The sequence below is a fragment of the Rutidosis leptorrhynchoides genome, chromosome 3, assembly GCF_046630445.1.
Source record: "Rutidosis leptorrhynchoides isolate AG116_Rl617_1_P2 chromosome 3, CSIRO_AGI_Rlap_v1, whole genome shotgun sequence".
Taxonomy (NCBI): Eukaryota; Viridiplantae; Streptophyta; class Magnoliopsida; order Asterales; family Asteraceae; genus Rutidosis; species Rutidosis leptorrhynchoides.
Window position 1 is genome coordinate 499119416 of NC_092335.1, and position 22664 is coordinate 499142079.

Genomic DNA, 22664 nt, shown 5'->3' on the forward strand with positions numbered 1-22664 from the left:
ACCAACATTTTTGTTGACGTTTTAAGCATGTTTATTCTCAGGTGATTATTAAGAGCTTCCGCTGTCGCATACTTAAATAAGGACGAGATTTGGAGTCCATGCTTGTATGATATTGTGTAAAAACTGCATTCAAGAAACTTATTTTGTTGTAACATATTTGTATTGTAAACCATTATGTAATGGTCGTGTGTAAACAGGATATTTTAGATTATCATTATTTGATAATCTACGTAAAGCTTTTTAAACCTTTATTGATGAAATAAAGGTTATGGTTTGTTTTAAAATGAATGCAGTCTTTGAAAAACGTCTCATATAGAGGTCAAAACCTCGCAACGAAATCAATTAATATGGAACGTTTTTAATCAATAAGAACGGGACATTTCAGTTGGTATCCGAGCGTTGGTCTTAGAGAGCCAGAATTTTGCATTAGTGTGTCTTATCGAGTTTGTTAGGATGCATTAGTGAGTCTGGACTTCGACCGTATTTACTTGAAAAATGATTGCTTAACAAATTTTGTTGGAAACTATATATTTTTAACATGTGAATATTATGTGATATATTAATCTCTTAACGCGTTTGATATTATGTGATAGATGTCTACCTCTAGAACAAGTCCCATTGACTCACCTAATAATAATGAAGAGTCAAATGTAAATTGGAATGATTCGTGGACTGATTCACAAGTTCCCGAAGAGGAACCGGAAGAAGAGTCGGAACCGGAAGAAGAATCGGAACCGGAAGAAGAATCGGAACCGGATGAAGAAATAGAACCGGTGGGGGAAATAATAAAATGGTTAAGTAAAAGAAAATCCTCAACCAACCGACCAAGGTTAATTATGGTCAATGGTGTTTCCGCCAAGGAAGCAAAATATTGGGAGAATTACCAATTCTCCGATGAATTGGATTCCGACGAGAATTCCGATGATGTTATAGAAATTACCCCAACTGAATTTAAAAAGGCAAAAGAAAATAATAAGGGAAAGGGCATAAAAATAGAGAAATCTAATTCCAACCCCGATGAACTTTATATGTATCGTCAACCCCCGAAGTCCTTAAGTTGTAACAATGACCCGGGAACCTCTAAACCACCAGGTTTTTCTAAACCGTTGTGGAAAACGACAGTTAGTATTAGGGGAACATCATATATCCCTAGAAACTTGGCAAAACGAACCAAAACCGAAGAAGAAGAAACGAGCGAGTCGGAATAAGATAGTTGTATTCGTGTGGTGTAATATATGTAATATAGTGTTCTTATGCTTTATGATATATGTAAAAATTGCTTGTATTAATAAGTATTTTTTTATGAATCTAACTCTTGTCTATTTTACAGTTTAAAAACACAAAATGGATAGACAACCCAATATTTTAAGAGACCTACCCGGAGACATGATTGATGAAATCTTGTCTAGAGTCGGCCAGAATTCCTCGGCACAACTATTTAAGGCGAGATCAGTTTGTAAGACATTCGAAGAACGTTCCAAGAATGTCTTGGTTTATAAGAGACTTTCGTTTGAAAGATGGGGGATATCACATTGGGAAACCCATAAGTTACGATGTGTTTACTTTGACGCATATATTGCGGGGAACCCAAATGCTATTTTACGCAACGGGTTAAGAAATTATTTTGACTCAATATATCCGAATATTGGACTTCGTGATTTAGAAAAAGCGGCTAACATGCAACATAAAGAAGCATGTTATGCTTACGGATTAGTGATGTTCGCTTCTCACCAAAGTGAGAACAAGAACATCGGGCTACAACTATTAAACAAAACGTTCCCACAAGTGACGGAGTCGGTAATTGGGGTAAGAAATGAGGTTTTTAGATTGTTACGGGACTGTTGGACATTACGTAACCCTCGTCCCTTTGATGACGTTACAACACGCTGTCTTATCAACGGCCATAACGGTTATGTTCCACAAGACCAAGGATGGGAAGTAATCCTAGTAAAACCAGAATGCATGACTTGTTTCTGGACGTATGAATTACGTGTCTTTATTGCCTTTGCTGAACGACTTGTGTACTAGCTAGAATTATCTTCACAACCATCTTGTATCAAAGTTATTGTGTGCTATATTTCATGCTTTATGTAAAATAAGCGGTATTGTAAGTTTGTAAAATATTGTATAAAAGTTTGAACGCGAAATATTATTATAATCAGTTTTTCATATAGAATTGTAGTAGTTGAATTGTATATTAGCTACTAAGTATGAACTTAACGGGTAGGTACTACCCGAATTTAAACTTATAAAACGCTAATATGAAGAAAAAGCTTTTATAAATGAGTTCATATTATGCTACGAAATACTATTAACTACTCTTAATATTCTGTATGATTAACTTGTTCCATTTGACTATTTTAAAGGAAATGGCACCGACTACTCGACACACCGTGAATATGAATGAAGAGGAATTCCGTACTTTTCTAGCTTCAAACATAGCCGCAGTACAGGCTGCGCTACATACCAACAATAACCTTGGATCTAGCAGTACAGAAAATCGTGTAGGATGCACCTACAAAGAATTCACTGCCTGCAAACCTTTGGAATTTGATGGAACCGAAGGACCGATCGGATTGAAACGGTGGACCGAGAAGGTCGAATCGGTGTTTGCCATAAGTAAGTGTACTGAAGAGGACAAAGTGAAGTACGCTACGCATACCTTCACAGGTTCTGCATTAACATGGTGGAATACCTATCTAGAGCAAGTGGGACAAGACGATGCGTACGCACTACCGTGGTCAGCATTCAAGCACTTGATGAACGAGAAGTACCATCCCAGAACTGAGGTCAATAAGCTCAAGACAGAACTTAGAGGGTTACGAACCCAAGGATTTGATATTACCACGTACGAAAGACGATTCACAGAATTGTGCCTATTGTGTCCGGGAGCATTCGAAGATGAGGAAGAGAAGATCGACGCGTTTGTGAAAGGATTACCGGAAAGAATCCAAGAAGATATAAGTTCACACGAGCCCGCCTCTATACAACAGGCATGTAGAATGGCTCACAAACTAGTGAACCAGATTGAAGAAAGAATTAAAGAACAGACTGCTGAAGAGGCCAATGTGAAGCAAGTCAAAAGAAAGTGGGAGGAAAACGGTGATAAGAATCACCAATACAACAACAACAGCAATTACAACAATAATCGCAACAATTATCCCAACAATCGCAACATCAATCGCAACTACAACAAACGGCCCAACAACAACAACAACAACAACAGCAACTACAACAATCATCCCAACAACAATAATAACCGCAACAACAACAACAATCAGAAGCAGCTATGCCAAAGGTGTGAAAAGTATCACTCGGGGTTCTGCACCAAATTTTGCGACAATTGTAAAAGAAATGGTCATAGCGCGGCGAAGTGTGAGGTCTACGGACCAGGGGTTAACAGAACGAAAGGAACAAATGGTGTCGGAATGAGTAATGGCAGAGCAAGTAGTGTCGGAGTAAGTTATGCCAATGTAGTTTGTTATAAATGTGGAAAACCGGGCCACATTATTAGAAATTGCCCGAACCAGGAGAACACGAATGGACAAGGCCGCGGAAGAGTTTTCAATATTAATGCGGCAGAGGCACAGGAAGACCCGGAGCTTGTTACGGGTACGTTTCTTATTGACAATAAATCTGCTTACGTTTTATTTGATTCGGGTGCGGATAGAAGCTATATGAGTAGAGATTTTTGTGCTAAATTAAGTTGTCCATTGACGCCTTTGGATAGTAAATTTTTACTCGAATTAGCAAATGGTAAATTAATTTCAGCAGATAATATATGTCGGAATCGAGAAATTAAACTGGTTAGCGAAACATTTAAGATTGATTTGATACCAGTAGAGTTAAGGAGTTTTGATGTGATAATCGGTATGGACTGGTTGAAAGAAGTGAAAGCAGAGATCGTTTGTTACAAAAATGCAATTCGCATTATACGAGAAAAAGGAAAACCCTTAATGGTGTACGGAGAAAAGGGCAACACGAAGCTACATCTTATTAGTAATTTGAAGGCACAAAAACTAATAAGGAAAGGTTGCTATGCTGTTCTAGCACACGTCGAGAAAGTACAAACTGAAGAAAAGAGCATCAATGTTGTTCCCATTGCAAAACAATTTCCCGATGTATTTATGAAAGAATTACTGGGATTACCCCCACATCGATCCGTTGAATTTCAAATAGATCTTGTACCAGGAGCTACACCAATAGCTCGTGCTCCTTACAGACTCGCACCCAGTGAGATGAAAGAACTGCAAAGCCAATTACAAGAACTTTTAGAGCGTGGTTTCATTCGACCAAGCACATCACCGTGGGGAGCTCCTGTTTTGTTTGTCAAGAAGAAAGATGGTACATTCAGGTTGTGTATCGACTACCGAGAGTTGAACAAACTTACCATCAAGAACCGCTACCCACTACCGAGAATCGACGACTTATTTGATCAACTACAAGGCTCGTCTGTTTATTCAAAGATTGACTTACGTTCCGGGTATCATCAAATGCGGGTGAAAGAAGATGATATTCCAAAGACTGCTTTCAGAACACGTTACGGTCATTACGAGTTTATGGTCATGCCGTTTAGTTTAACTAATGCACCAGCTGTGTTCATGGACCTTATGAACCGAGTGTGTGGACCATACCTTGACAAGTTTGTCATTGTTTTCATTGATGACATACTTATTTACTCAAATAATGACCAAGAACACGGTGAACATTTGAGAAAGGTGTTAGAAGTATTGAGGAAGGAAGAATTGTACGCTAAGTTTTCAAAGTGTGCATTTTGGTTGGAAGAAGTTCAATTCCTCGGTCACATAGTGAACAAAGAAGGTATTAAGGTGGATCCGGCAAAGATAGAAACTGTTGAAAAGTGGGAAACCCCGAAAACTCCGATACACATAGTGCGTGATTTACAAGCTAGACTTGTTATACAAGTGCCACCGGTAGTACCACCAGCATCACCATCAGTATCACCAACACCAGCAACACCTGTAGCACCACAAGTTACACCAGCTCCATAACCATCAACAATATCGACACCACAATCATCAATGGGTATATTGAAATTATGAAACATAGAAATATTAACTCACTATTTTCCAAAGAATTTTTGGAAACCATAATATATCTTTTTGTACTAAGCTATTATGTATGAATTAAATAAGGGTAAATACTACTCGGCTAGTTCATATTACTAATATGCAATGATGTACATTCTTCATTAACGACTTAACCATCGTTAACTACAATCTCTGTTTCAAATTCAATGAATTCCTTTTCATAATAAACTAAGTGTATTATTCAATTACATGTTTGATTTTACACTTTCGATATACTCGAAACTTTCTAGAAAACATCATTCGTACCTTGCGAAGTTAGCAAGAGTTTCATGAGCACCAACTTGATTCACTGAGGAAATATCAATAATACTGAATAATGAAGTATTGATTACATTAGTGAAATACTCTACGAAGATTATTAAATCTCTAATGTTTCAGAGATTATTCATTTCTAATCCAGTCGAAAATCAAATGAGCTTAATATGATATTAACTCATTAAATCTGTATTACATCTGAAGAAAATATACATACATATAATTTCATAAAGACTGTAATAAAATTCTCTGGTATAAATTCACAATTACTTGTAATAAAATATACATACATATATTACTTGTGAAACTTTTAACGGGTAGGTAATACCTGAGAAATATATAAATTCACAATTAATATGTTACATCCTTCGATTCTGATTCAGCAAATCATCAACTATACTCACTACTTTCACAACGATATACATTCTTTCATAGAAATCAAAACAACCATTCGCATCCAAATTTGATTACATATTCTGATTTTGAAAAATCAGAATTCAAGCCAAGATTTAACAAAAAAAATCACTCTTAGATTCTTACATCTTTCAAATGCCATACTTTGAATTCAAAACTGTACTAGAACATCATATGTATACATATAACATTCATCTCTTAGAATTATGAGCTTTCATTCTGAAATTTTGAAAAGCAACCAGTCTACGAATCAATACTCTGAATGTTGAAAAAGCTGATGAAGCAACAAAAATTGTAAACGACTTTAACAGTCGAAAGTTTGATGATAAAGAATAGTGTGTTGGCAAAGCTCAGAAAAGTTAGAACTGAAAAACAGATTGAGCAAACCATGAAGGAGGTTGTGGACAAATCACAAAGACTAAACCTGCCTTCAAAGAATCCAAATGATTCAGTATCTACTGAAGTCTTTAGCGAATACCTTGCTCCTTACTCTAAACCCTGGCGGACAATATTCTTCATCATCCCCTGATATTAGAAATTCTAAGATATCATCGTATCTTTCATTATAAATATCTCTGATATTTCTGAAGATATTTTCATAACTATTCTTATCTGAAATCATTTATCTCTTCGTGATATCAGTGTTACATCAGAAAGGAAGCTGTTTAGTTTCTAGATTCTGAAAAATTCGAACTTAAAATATGAATGTTATTGAAGTAGTGTTGGGAACTGAAGCATGAGTTAGTATAATATAATGACACTTGATCAACGTGATTATATTACAGTAAGTCATGCTGAGTTTCTAATGGAACGTGATGATTCATAGACCATAATGTCATCATGTGTCATGTTACACGACTCTTACATTCTACCTAATCTCTAAACATATCAAGAATATAACTGCCTGATAGTTCTATCTTTTCTCGTGACTTCTAGTAATTTGACAAGTCAAATCGAGCTATCACAATTTCTTTCTTAAGAACATTAGCTATGTTCATTCCGAATTTCATACCTACGAATTCTGGATCAGTACTTGCTATGCTTAATGGCAAGAAGAGAAAACAAAAGCATGAAGATCCGAAATAAAAATGGGAGTATAAATCGCAGCAACTAAGAGAGAGCAATAACTGTGGATACACTATCTAACGACAAAATTAAAGCATACACGCATGCATAAACATATATACTCGAGCACTAGACATGGATACACTATTAATATATAAAAGATAAGATATGAATGCTTACGTATCAATATTGTGATTCAATATTGTAGGAAAGTACGTAGACGCTACCAGGATGATAAACACTAGGTTTGACTCACGAGCTATATCCCATAATTTTCTTAGTTCTATTCCGCTTGAAAAGCTTATTTTGAAATCATTTAGACATAACCTCGTCATAGTATTTTATGTATAATACTAATAATTATTATACTACTGATAATAATAATAAGATTAATAATAATATTAATCTTAATAATAATAATAATAATAATAATAATAATAATAATAATAATAATAATAATAATAATAATAATAATAATAATAATAATAATAATAATAATAATACAGAGAGAATAAGAAAATTATGTGTGTGTGTGTAACAAACTATAAATTCGTCGAGCTTTATAGAGTTGGCCAGCCCCAGGGTGCCATGCGATCACATAGATTCCCAAGCCATATCCCATGCGATCGCATGGGAGGATTTTACAGCACATATTATTTTGTACACTAGCTTGTCGACATAATATATATATATATGTATATATATAATATATTTAATTTATATTAATTAATTATATATTATATTATATTCATGTGCATAGGTGACTTGTAATTTTTGTTTCGATAACTTGTACGTTGAAGTTCAACTTATGTTCCAGTTTCGGTTTCTCGAACGTCATTTCGTACGCTTTATTAATTTGCATTCTACATTTCGTGACTCGTACCATTGTCAAAATATAGACTTAAATTATCAATAAACTATATCACTCAACATGTAACTTTAATGCTCGAGGGTTTTGGTTATTTGCTTCTTTAAATCATCTTCTCGTTATTTATATATATATATATATATATATATATATATATATATATATATATATATATATATATATATATATGATAATATTAATTTAAATCAAAACGTTTTATATCTAAGTTAATATTATATTTCATAACATTTATAAAATATACATACATTTTTATTTTGAAATAGTGTTTTACTGTAGAAAAATGATTTTTAATGTAGCAAATAGTGGTTTTCGAAAACACTGTAGCTTTTCGGATACTGTAGCAATTCGAAAATACTATAGCAAATTAGTGTTTTACTTGTTCATCTTAAACGTTTTAGTTAAGATATCTAAATATCAATCGAATCAATAAACGAATGTTACTATCGTTTACTAAATAACTTGAAATTATATATATGTATATATCTTTATTTAATATACATAAATTAGTTTTTAAATACATATTGCACGTTATTTATAATTAATTTTAATAATTAATATTCCAACTTATTGTATATATATATATATATATATATATATATATATATATATATATATATATATATATATATATATATATATCTATTTACAAATAGATGTTCTTGAATCGTCGGTCAATAGTTAAAGGTAAACTGAATATATAACATTAGTTCAAAAATTTTGAGAATCAATATTACAGATGTCATTACCCGGAAATTTCGGTCAAATTTAAACTCTGTTAACTCCGACAAGATAAGCAAATTGATGTGTTACATTAAAATATTTTTTCATACATTTAATTAACCATTGGACTTTACCCTACGATTCACGAACAACCTATAATTTAAAACTCTAACCCGTCATGATTTATATATTATTTTACTTTCTTAAATGAAAACGTTTTATGATATAATAATTTCTATTATTATAACCTCTTAATAAAATGATTTTGAATATAATTAGTTCTAGAAAACTAAATTTTATAATATTTATATATGAAATGATAAAAAAATTTACTATTAAACGATGCTATTTCAAATTAAAAAATTTACGTATTAAGTCGTTTTATTTTTATGATATAATTTTTGTAATTTTTTTTTAAGAAACGAATGTTACTATCGTTTACTAAATAAATTGAAATTATATATATGTATATATCTTTATTTAATATACATAAATCAGTTTTTAAATACACATTGCAAGTTATTTATAATTAATTTTAATAATTAATATTCTAACTTATTGTATATATATATATATATATATATATATATATATATATATTTACAAATAGATGTTCGTGAATCGTCGGTCAATAGTTAAAGGTTAACTGAATATATAACATTAGTTCAAAAATTTTGAGAATCAATATTACAGATGTCATTACCCAGAAATTTCGGTCAAATTTAAACTCTGTTAACTCCGACAAGATAAGCAAATTGATGTGTTACATTAAAATATTTTTTCATACATTTAATTAACCATTGAACTTTACCTTACGATTCACGAACAACCTATAATTTAAAACTCTAACCCGTCATGATTTATATATTATTTTACTTTCTTTAATGAAAACGTTTTATGATATAATAATTTCTATTATTATAACCTCTTAATAAAATGATTTTGAATATAATTAGTTCTAGAAAACTAAATTTTATAATATTTATATATGAAATGATAAAAAAATTTACTATTAAACGATGCTATTTTAAATTAAAATTTTTACGTATTAAGTCGTTTTATTTTTATGATATAATTTTTTTTAAGAAATGAAGTTAAATTAAAAATGTACAATTTGTAAAGCACAACGTACAACAACGTGTAGCTTAAATAGTTAAATTTAAATTAATTCATTTACTATTCATTGAATAGTAAATAAAATGAAATTAATTCATTTACTATTCATTGAATAGTAAATGAAATGAAATTAATTCATTTACTATTCACATGAAAGCGACATGATAGAAATTATTAATTATAAGTCACATAATATACCCCTGAAGTATTTAATAAATATGACTTTTTAAAAATTTACGATTTAAATTTGATTCTAAATTTATTATTATATTTTATTTCAATATTATTATATTTATTATATTATTATATTAAAATTTATATTATATTATATATCTTTGTCTAGTCAAAAACTAAAAAAACACATATTACGCTTATAAACTTTATAAACGAAGCTTTTTACAACTAATTTTATAAAGCTTAAGACCAAAACAGATATATATATATATATATATATATATATATATATATATATATATATATATATATATATATATATATATATATATATATATATATATATATATATATATATATATAGTGGTAGGATCAAGAGGGAAGTAACCATTCGGGGGGAAGCGGGGGGAAGCAAATTTTTTTTTTTCATTTTTTGAAAAAACTTTGTTTACGAACATTATAGATTGGATGAAAATATGAACATTTAATAAAGATACTTTGCGATAAATGTTTTATTTTGGCGGGAAAACGCTCGAAGAAGTAATATATATCAATTATCATGTTTTTCGAGCGTAGTTTGAGGTTTTAGATATTAGGGTTTGAATATTAGGGTTTAGATATTAGGGTTTATAGGGTTTAGATATTAGGGTTAGAAATTTAGGGTTTAGAAATTTAGGGTTTAGGGTTTAGATTTAGGGTTTAGATTTAGGATTTAGATTGAGTTTTTAACACGAACGGTTTAGAGTTTAGGGTTTAGGGTTTAGGGTTTGGTGTTTTGGGTTTATTCCATAAACCCAAAACACCAAACCCTTAACCTTAAACCCTAAACCCTAAACCCTAAACCCTAAACTCTAAATCGGGCTAATTTTACTTCACAAAACATGAAGAAAAAAAAACGTTAACATTCTTCACGAACAATATTATCTTGAATGTTATTTTTATCGATCGTTTTTCCGGCAAAATAATAACATTCATCACGAAGTGTCTTTTCTAAATCTTCATATTTTCATCCAATCTATAATGTTCGTGAACAAAGTTTTTTCAAAAAACGAATTTTTTTTTTGCTTTCCCCCGCTTCCCCCCGATTGGTTACTTCCCCATTGATCCTGCCCCTATATATATATATATATATATATATATATATATATATATATATATATATATATATATATATATATATATATATATAAATATAAAAAGTGAAATTTTTATCCATATTTTTACCCGTCAATTATTAGCAACAGAGTACGAAATACCGGTCCGTGAAAACTGTTGGTAGAATGAGACAAAGGCGGATACTTTTTAAATTCACACGTTATCAAATTTTAATTTTTTTTTATTATTATATTGAATTATTGATTATTATTATATTTTATTTCAAAATTATTATATTATTATTTTATTAATCTATATATGTGAATGATCGACACCAATAATTTCACACAACTTCAGTTTCTCGTTCAATTCATTTTCACATAGAAATAGATATTTACTCCGTATCATATTCATCATCACAATTTTATTATTATTATTATTATTATTATTATTATTATTATTATTATTATTATTATTATTATTATTATTATTATTATTATCTATATTATATATAATAACAAAGTCATCTTCACCTAATCATTTTTAAAAAATTTTAAATGGAGTAAAAGGAACCCTTGGATTAAATATCATCTTCCGATAACAACCATTAGATCCATTGATCACTCAATATTTGTCTCTCACCTAAATTTCATTTGTTTAATTACAACACTACCCTCAATTATTTTACTGAAAAATACGGGGTCTCTGTATCCATACATTCCATTAATCGATGGGTGTAATATGTTGAAATTAGGGTTCCCACGAAGCATACTATTTTCTATTGTTCTTCTACCACCAAGCATTCATTCAGAAAAGTAAGCATCCATAGTTTAACGAAGCATTTTATTCCATCTTTAGGGTACCCTTTAAAGTTTACATCCTTTTTTCCAAATTAGGACACATGAATTTAAGCATTCAACAAGATACCGTCAATTAATAAGTTTATTACGAATCCGCGTTTTCTCAATTCTAATCGACGATTAGGGTTTGAAACGGGTATTATCAATGTTTAAATTTCATGTAATATCATGATAGTTTACTATTTGATTTGTTTTTGGCTACAGGTGGCCGTTTCGATAATATTAATCCGCGATTCGGAATTTAAGCAATTAATATTGCTGATTGGTATTTTAAGCAGATATTATCCATTTTTGTTTTTACGAATTATATATATTTTTTGATAGTATTGATTGAGAATCGAGTTGTTTTTATTTTTATTTATTTTTTACAAAGATTATTTTTGTATTAGGTTTATTCAATTAAAAGAAAAAACACAGAATTTCGTATTATGTGTTACTTTTTTTTTTTAAATATCACCATAACCATTGGATGATTGTATGAATACAGTGAATTTGTGAGTTTGTAGGTATTCCATATCCGGTTTCATATTGGTGTGAATTTGTAAGTATTATATATCCGATTTCATATCACCGTAGACATTGGGTTGATTGTATGAATACAGTGAAAGATTTAAAAAAAAAAAACAAAGTGGAATTGCATTTATGATTAGCCTATGAATACAATCAGCATGTGCATACTTACTTCTCATAGTTCGCGGATATACTTGATATGAATATGATGTTAGTTGAAATGTTTTTTTACATTGAAACTTGACTTAGGTGTAACTTACAGCCATTCTTAATTCAATACAGTAATATATTTCTGTTTTGCTTGGAATAAATACGTAGATCTAATTGCTTGGAATGAGGGCAGAAGATGATGGATTGGGGATCTAACGCATAAGCCACATCGGTTGTCAGAATATCCAATCATAAGGTTACTAAAATTAACTTAAAGATCAATAAACTTCAATTGTAACACAAAATGGCATATAAAATGTCACAAATTCATAAACATAAGCCTCCTACTTCGAGATAACTATTGCTAAAGAATAGTATTTATACAAGTTTTTTCTAAAGGTCTTAAATCCTTGTGAAGTTTGAAATAGCATTTTTCACTGCAAATAGGAAATAGGTCGTTTGGATGTGTCTACTCTACAAAATTGTGTCCAACATATAATTTGACCCTTGTGGGATTTCTCTTGATAACATTTTACGTAGTAAAAGTACTTCACAACAAGTATTACTATTAGTTTGTACTCATGTGATTAATTTTTGATGCAAGCTTAAGGCACACATTGGTTTCAAGAAACTGGACGATGAAGGTTATTATTGGGTGTATTCCTAATCTTGAAGGTATAATTTAATAAAACTTTCATTAATTTAATTTGAAGTGTTTATATACTACTTTCTGCTGCTATTCAATGCTATGTTGATGATTATTATTTGTATGAATTGTTATTTGGCACAATCTTATTAAATCGATTTTGAATCCAAATCTGTAACGGACGTAGTTGAGATTGTGGTTTGTTACATTTTGGTTTGTTTTGTTAATCAATGGGTTCACGAATTGTCGAATATAATGAGATTACCAAAAAGCCTCATTGAAGATGGTCATTGGAGTTACATGTATTGGTTTGTTCATACTCCTCCCCTGTTGGTTTATCCTACATTTGGGTTATAAGAGTATTGAATTGTGACAATCGATTTGATAATTTTATGAATTTGTGTTTTATTTTTTGGGCTCCACAGGTTGGGTCAGGTTGTGCTAATCCACAAGACATAATCTTTTATAATGATAATAATAATAATAATAATAATAATAATAATAATAATAATAATAATAATAATAATAATAATAATAATAATAATAATGATGGATAAATAATTTTTTGAAAGTGTGTTTATGACAAACTATTTATGAAGAATTGTAACAAACCATTTATAAAATTAACTTTTGATTGATAAAATGATAATGACCATGTAATTGGATTTTTGAAACTGTTATAACAGGATAAGAATATAACATGAAACACTATAAACTTGCAAAAATCATGTTTATTTTCATATCTTGTGATAAGTATAATATTGTCATTGTTGTGGGTAAAAGTGAGTACTGCTACTTCGTTACAAAATGTGATTTTATTTATATGGAAATTAATTTGGTTATACACATATGCTTTTGGCATGGCTAATTAATTATGGATGTGAGTCCATGTAGCAGTTTTTTGTTTGACACTGATGTTTAATATACACCTTTCTGTAGTTGCTAATTAACATGGATTCTGTTATAACGCGCATCATATGTTCTGTGTGTAGGCTTATATTTGCACCAGAGGAGCTCAAGAAATACAACGCTGTAAATGGCCAGGTCAGTTTTTTGTGTCCAATAAAACTTCTGTTCTTTACATGTAGATGTGTTACTGTTGACCCATATACTTATGAGTGGTTCGATTTGGGCTGTCGTGATTACATGGGTAAAATCACTGAGTTTAGCTAACTAGGAAACAAGTAATATGAATTAATAGTTGACAAATGGCTCAACAATGATCCAAAATCTTTTATATTACAACCTGACTATAATGCGCAGCTTGTAATTAGTAACTAATATTTTGAATTATACCAATCATAAGTAATTTATCAATATGCATATATGGAGACCTGAAATGTAACTGCTAAATAGACTAAAAGTCCCGTTTTATTATGTCCAATAAATATACTTTTTGGCTACCAATATCGTGGATGGAAAATTTGTCATAAGTATAATCAGATCCTATTTATTTAATTATCTTTGTGAATTTCCCAGGAGAGTCATATGAATCATACACACAAGAACAAATTTTCAGGTGCCACTTTCCCCCTTATCTAGATTAAATTGTGATCATGATTCTATAGTTTATATTAACAATAGTATTATGTTATGAATAGTGGTTTGGCCTTTCATGCAAAATACATAAAGAGAAATTTACCGATATTAATTTGTGTAGCTATGGCTTGAACATGATTTAATTCATTTTCACCAAGATCTTATTTATGAGATTTATACCTTTTAGGTAAATTTAGTTATTGTGTCAATCTTTTTTTAAGTAGTGTGTTATTGACATTTTTGCTTATTTATGAGTACGTTTGCAAACACTTTCTTGAAGCGATGGAGAAGAAACAATATGGTTGGTGAAAATGGTTTGTCCAAATCGTAACAAAGAGTGTCATTACATGCATGCACTTCCACCTGTTACGTTTGAAGTCTCATATGAAGGTTCTCTTAGAAGAAGAATCCATCAAGATAGCTATTGAGCATGAGATTGAGGATCATGTGAGTATTAGTTATCATCCACTTTACCGTATTATGTGTTCAGGTAGGCTCATTAACTGATAACTATCACCCATTCAAAAAAGAACCTCTTTTGACCTATTGTTCAACTCGCTTGATCCACAGATCTTGCATCCAATAACTGTTGTTTTAATCTGACTCACTACACTATATTGTTGTAAATTTATATGAGAACTCGACTCTTACATATACTTGGTCTTGGATTCTATTAGCGTGCAAAAGTGAAAACGAAAACTTCAGTGACTACTAATTTCTTTACGGTGTGGAACAGGAAGAAGGTGGAAGCAAGAGATGCGGGTTTGGCCGCTCAACGATCCGAGAGGGCTGAAAATGACCACATTAGGTTTGTTTGCTGATGTTATAATTTTTTTTAGTGAATATCAGGTTGATAAATAATTTGATTTTGTGCAATGGGGGTGAGTTTATGTCTGATGCAAGCGTGTTTGTGGATGATGCCAAGGCTTATGGAAAGTGCTACCGACATCAACATCAGATAACAATACCGTTGTATTATACTTCGTTAGATTCTTTTTTGTTTAATATACAAGTCCTTTATTACACCATCGATTTGACTCTCCATATTTATCTTATGTTTTATTTGTGTGTGATTGTTCATTCGTATACATTTCTTTTACATCTCAAACACATTTTATATTCTCTTATTTTAAAAACCCGCGAAGTCGCGGGTTATAAACTAGTTATTATTAAGATTAGTGTACCAATCCATGGCTAAGCAACTTTTGGGGTACAAACTGAATAAGTAAACATGGGCCTAGCATTTTATAAATTTTAGTAAAAAGCCTGGAAAACGCGGAGGGGTAATATGGTCATTTTATAATTATCACCAATTAACGTGTTCCTCTCTCTCCTTTCCTGCAAAACCTTCCCTAACCCCCAAATTTCACTTTCACTCACGAAGTCACGATTCCTTATCTACCTTCAACCCTAATCTCAGAACCCTAATTGACACAATTCACATAATTGATTGCAAATCTGGAGCAATTTAAAACAGTTGATCAATGTAAAGAATTTTGACGTCGCGTCAAATCAATTGGTGAAGCTCGATCCAAATCTAAAGAGGACCGTATCGTTACGAGGGTGTAGTAAGATGAAGACACAATCAATTATATCTTGTATCTGTATCCCGTACTTCGTTCTTCATCTTCAAGTTACCTTCAGACTTCAACAAGCTGGATTTTTGTTGATGATACATGCGTATTACTAGCTCAATAGGTCATACTAAATTAGCTTTTGAATTCCTATTCGATTAAGAATCTGCTCGTATTTGCTTCGGTCGTCTTTTTCATCTCCTCGGTTTATTCGTATCTAGCTATATATAATCACTTAAAACAATATTTTTATTTAGTATCAATTTGAATGGTTTTTTACGTTACTGATTATTGTTTCAAGTGATATTCCGTTAATAATGGTGAAGAGATCTGGCAATTATTTAGTTAATATATAACACGCACATAAGGTGTTTGATGAAATGTCTCAAAAAATGCACTTTTTGAGAAATTTGATTACAATTATGAAATCGGTTCTAAGGTAATTGAAAATTTCATAAATTGATAAATGTATGTTTATATTGTATATAACATATGTAGCTGATTTTGTATAATTAAGATGTGTTAATAGCTTTACGTACGGATGGTATATAACTAGTTAGCTCTGTATGAAGTTTGAAGAGTAATGAAGTTATGTATAGCTTAGTTTTATTAATTGTATGTTATCATATGTGAAGTTAATATGGTTTTTGTTGTGGATTTAATGAAATGCTGGTTTATAGAACTTAAGTTTGACTTGAAAAGTTAAAGTGTAGGTCTGTTTTTATGAGCTGTTAGAGTGAATCCATAGAGCGTATAGTGTAATTGTTCATTTCTAAAAGAGTTTTTTTTAGGCTTTGTATAGTGTTATGATAAATACTACTGTAATAGCATTGAGAGAGTGTTTTGATAGTCAATCATTCTGTCTAGTAGGTGAAAGGAACCATTTTCAATGTAGATACAAATGGAACATATGTTGACATCACAGCAAAATCTTCTGCAATCTTACCATTTAGAGAAGCAAGTATTCATGGTATACAACATGCTGAAGAGGTTGGCATATTTCCTGGCATGCGTGAAGAGTTTGTTATTATTGGTGAAAATGAACACAATGATAGATTAATCTTGAGCTCAAGGCAAATTCAGTACGACCTCGCGTGGGAACGATGTCGACAGCTTCAAGCTGAAGATGTTGTGTTGAAGGGTAAGGTAACTAAAACTTGAAAAATGACACAATGTCATATTTTCTGCTAACTATTTAATTCTGAAATATTTTATGGTAGAAATAATAATATACTACGTATTGTTTATTACATGTATTTGTATAGGTTGTCGGTGCCAACAAAGGTGGAGTTGTGGCAATCGTTGAGAGATTTCATGGATTTGTTCCGTTTTCACAAATTTCTTCGGTTGGTTCCTTAACCTTGATCACTATTATTTCAAAAATATTCATCATGAAAAGAAGTAAATTAGACTATTTCAATTTTTATGTCTATAAGACAACTTCAATTTCTGATTTTTGTTGGGTTCTTGTATATGCTTATTGTAAGTTTTATATATTTGTCACTTGGATTTGACATTCACGATCTAAAATATTTACCAGTTTCGGAGTTTCTTTTCTTGAACCTAAATAAATGAGTTTATAGAGTTAGTTGATGATTATATCAACAGTTTGTTACATGCTCTGTATAATTTACATATGGTTATTTTAAATTTTAAGGCTTCATAGAAATTGTAGTTCATTAATCACAATATTGACACTTTGTTGTTGTATCATTAAGTGGATTTAACTTTGTTATTGTATTTGTCAGTTCAACCTAACACTAGTATAGATGAAATTTACCAAATTTGTTTGTCAATTAACTCGTATGAAATTTACAACTGTCTCTCTCAGGCTGAAACTCATTATACACATGCTTTGGAGGTTAGCATGAATATTAATACTTAATATAAACTGTTTTTTTTTTTTTTTTGTGCAAATTGTTCATCAGAACTAAAAGTTTTTGGTTGAAAGCATACATTTTTAATCTTTATTTTATTTTTTGCGGTCACTTACGCTAACCCTAGAATGTTATATGTCGTTGTAGAGGGAGAAAATGAAATTGCACATGGAATACATGGAGTCGCTTAAAAAGTTTGAGGAGAAGTGGATGAAGAACCGTTCGAAACATGGAACTAATGGCTTCATGAATGGTGGAGAGGTAATTATGATTATTCACCTTGTTTTTTCATCATTCATCACCTCATTTTTATCATTATCACCTCCTTTTTATCATTCATTATATCTTTTTTATCATTCATCTTGTGTTTAATCATCCATCACCTACTTTTTTATTATTCATCTTGTTTTTTATGATTCGATCACCTTCTTTTCTATCATTCATCGCCTTATTTTTATCATTTATCTTGTTTTTTTATCATTCTTCATCTCATTTTTTTTTGCAAATCTTTTATCATTCATTATATCCTTTTTTATCATTTATCACCTAATTTTTATCATTCATCACCTTCTTTTTTATCATTCATTGCCTCATTTTTATCATTCATAAACTCCTTTTATCATTCATCTTCTTTTTTATCATTCATCACGGTATTTTGTCATTATTCGCTTATCATTCATCAGCTATCTTTATCATTCACCGGATATTTTTTTTATCATTCATCGGATATTTTTATCATTCATGGGGTACTTTTTATCATTCATCACGTTCTTTTATCATTCATCGTTTATCATTCATCATCAGCTACCTCTATCATTCATTTGGTATTTTTATCAAATATCGGGTATTTTGATGAATGATAAATTTTTGATGAATGATAATGTTTGATGAATGATACTGTTTTTTGATAAATGAGAAGTGTTTGATGAATGATAGCATTATGATGAATGATAACCGTATTCTGATAAAAGATAAGTGTTTTTTTATATGAATGACAACAATTAGATGAATGCTAATTGTTTGGTAATTGGGCATTTGGTCTAGTGGTATGATTCTCGCTTTCGATGCGTGAGGTCCCGAGTTCGATTCTCGGAATGCCCTATTCTTTTTTATAAAACTAATCATATTATATCAACTATTTGAAACTCCACTACTTTTGTAACTATATTAAAATGTTTGATGATATAAAAAATTTTAATGCAAGATAATCATTTTGTGATAAATGGTTATTGTTTTCTTATGAATGATAACCGATTTTTAAAAAATGATAACTATTTGATGAAAAATAATTTAGATGAATGATAATTTTTTCTATTGAATGATACATGTTTGATGAATGATAATTGTCTGATGAATGATAATTGTTTTTTATGAATGTTAAATGTTTTTCGATGAATTATAATTTTTTCCGATGAATGATAATTATTTTTTGATGAATAGTTAATATTTTTCGACGAATGATAAACGTTTTTCGATGAATAATAAATGTTTGATAAATGATAAATTTTTTTCGATGAATGATAATTATCTGATGATAATTGTTTTTTGATGAATGATAAATGTTTTTCGATGAATGATAAATGTTTTTATGATGGTTGGTGGTGCTTAGGGTGGTTGGTAGTGGTGGGTGGTGGTTGGTTGTGGTGGTGGTGGTTGTGATGGTTGGTGGTCGTGGTTGGTGGTCGTGGTTGGTGGTGCTTGGCGATGGTGGGTGGTGGAGGTGGGTGATGGTGGTGGTGGCAGTGGTGGTGGTGATGGGGGTGGGTGGTGGGGGTGATGGGTGGTGGTGGTGATGGTTGGTGGTGAGTGGTTGTGGGTGGTGGGTGGAGGTGGGTGGAGATAGGTGGTGGTGGATGGTAGTGGGTGGTGGTGGTTGGTGGGTGGTGGTGGCGGTGGTGGGTGTGGTGGTTAGTGGGGGTTAGTGGGGGTTGGTGGTGGGTAGGGGTGGTTATGGGTGGTGGTGGCGGTGATGGGTGGTGGTGGGTTATGGTGGTGTGTGGTGTGTGGTGGTGGTGGTGGTGGATCGAGGTGGGTGGGGGGTGGTGGTCGTGGTTGGTGGTGGCAGTAGTGGTGGTGGTGGGTGGTGGTTGAGGGATGGTGGGTGGTGGTGGTTGGTGGTGGTGGTGGTTGGTTGCGGGGTGGCGGGTGGCAGATGGTGGTGGTGATGGGTGGTTGGTGGTGGGTAGTGGTGGGTGGTGGTGGTGGTTGGTGGGTGTTGGTGGTTGGTGGTGTTGGTGGTGGTGGGTGGTGGGTGGTTGGTGGTGGTGGTGGTGTTGGGTGGTGGTGGTTGGTGGTGGTGGGTGGTTGTTGGTGATGGTAGTAGGTGGTGGTGGTTGGTGGGTGGTGGTGGTGGTGGTGGTTGGTAGTGGGTGGTTGTTGGTGGTGGTAGTAGGTGGTGGTGGTTGGTGGGTGCTGGTGGTGGTGGTAGGTGGTTGGTGGTGTTGGTGGTGGGTGGTGATGGGTGGTTGGTGGTGGTGGTGGTGGTGGGTGGTGGTGGTTGATGGTGGTGGTTGGTGTTGGTAGTTGGTGGTGGTGGTGGGTGGTGGTGGTGGGTGGTGGTGGTGATTGTTGGTGGTAGGTGGTGGTGGTGGTGGGGGGTGGTGGTGGTGGGTGGTGGTGGTGAAGGTGGTTCATAATATGTTAACTTTTGTATAATTAATTTTTATTAATTATAATTACTAAAACGATCTTTTTACCCTTCCATAAATTTTAAGCTAAATTGAAGTTTTATGATATTTTGTGGTCTATATTTGCTTATTCGGTTTGTACTCATTTTAAGCTTAGTCACGGATCGTGCCCCATTAAGATTAATATTATTATTATTATTAATCTTATTATTATCATTAGTAGTATTATTATTATTAGTATACACATAAAATACTACGACGGGGTTATGTTCAAGTGATTTCAAACGGGTTTTCAAATGAGTTATAGCTAAGGAGGTTATGGGTAATGTTCGGGAGTATTGTTCGTGAATCAAAGGCCAACCTTGCATTTATCATTTCCGTTACGTCTACATACTTTTCCTACAATATTGAACAACAATATTGATACGTGAGTTTTTATAGCTCCCTTTTTAAATGCTTTTGCATTATATATTTTTGGGCTGAGAATACATGCATATTTTATAACTGTTTTACGAAATAGGCACAAGTACTAAAATTAATTCTACGTGGGTTTAAACCAGAAATATCCCCTTAGCTTGGTAACTATAACTACTGGTGTATGACTAGTAGGCGCGAATCCTAAAGATAGATCTATTGGTCCTGACAAACCCCATCCTGAGTATGGGATGCTTTAGTACTTCGAGGTTTATATAACACACCTGATTCGGTGTACTTTCAGAGGGTAAAACATGAACGTTAAGGCTTGTTACCGGGTGCCTACAACTTATAGAATGCTTTTTATACACTTGCGACTGTATGGTTATTTATGAAACTGAAATCTTGTGGTCTATTACAACTATTGAAAATCATTATTTATGATAAAACTATGAACTCACCAACCTTTTTGGTTGACACTTTAAAGCATGTTTATTCTCAGGTATTAAAGAAGCTTCCGCTGTTTAACTGCTATGTGCATGGAGTCTTACATGGCATATTTTTCAAGAAAACTTTGCATTCAAACATTAATATGTATTATATTTTGAATGTTTAGTCAACTGATGTATTATTTTGAACTATCATTTATTGGGATTGTCTATATGTAGAAATCACCACAAGTCGAAAACATTTATATACATGCTTTAAAAATGTATACAAATTTTAAAACTTTCTTATATAGAAAGCGCGTCTTTTGAAATGAATGCAATGTTTGTAAAACGTATCATATAGAGGGCAAACTTCGCAATGGGACCGATGAATGATGTGCTGCGTCAATAGGGATTTTGGCGGGCCATCACAGTTGGCATCAGAGCTTTGGTCTTAGCGAACCAGAATTTGCATTAGTGTGTCTAACCAGTAGTTGTTAGGATGCATTAGTGAGTCTGGACTTCGACCGTATCTGCATATTATAAATTTTGCTTATCATTTCTTGTCGGAAATTACCTGCTTATCGTTCTTAAGTCTAGACGCATTTTCCTGTATTTATTGCATAAATAGTGTATAGTTGAATTCCTATCTTAGCATATGTGTTACTGTGAACTTTGCCTGACATCTTCCAAAGATTCCTCCGTAATTTATGGGATTTTGATATTATATATACATATGTAAATTATGTATTGAAGAATACCAAATCTAAGTCTTATAATCTATTTCATACCAAATTTTTTTCCCCTGATTATACAAGATGGATCCCACATCTAGTTCAAATTCCTCGGATTCCGACAGCTATTCCGATATGGAATTCGACCTGAGCTCAGAAAGCAGCGTAACCGGAATGGATCAACCAATTAGCCATCATCTATTCTGGATGAATTGGGGATGGGTTCCTAATCTACTTAACCATTGGAGACGAGAAGAAGGTGATCCCTTCCATCCACCACATTCACCTCTTGGCGAAGAACCTGAAGCACTTACTGGCGAACCTGTTCGAAACACCCTTTTCTCTCTCATTTCCAGAGTATCTCGTCACGATTATTTACAATCCTAAATTCTGAATCTTATTCATCCGCTCGTCCGAACCGACAATCATCCCGGTGTAATAGAAGAAGTCAACGAGCTTCGCGCTC

General features: G+C 32.2%; 1 long non-coding RNA gene across 2 annotated transcripts; it reads left to right on the forward strand.

Moving 5' to 3' along the window:
* The first annotated feature begins 15933 nt into the window (after positions 1–15933).
* On the forward strand, positions 15934–17697 carry LOC139898231 (uncharacterized). Of its 2 annotated transcripts, none has more exons than XR_011776922.1 (3): positions 15934–16242; positions 16989–17264; positions 17384–17697. It is a non-coding gene; the product is annotated as an uncharacterized lncRNA (long non-coding RNA). The 2 variants fall into 2 exon arrangements; XR_011776923.1 differs by having other exon boundaries at positions 16989–17259.
* Positions 17698–22664: the final 4967 nt, after the last annotated feature.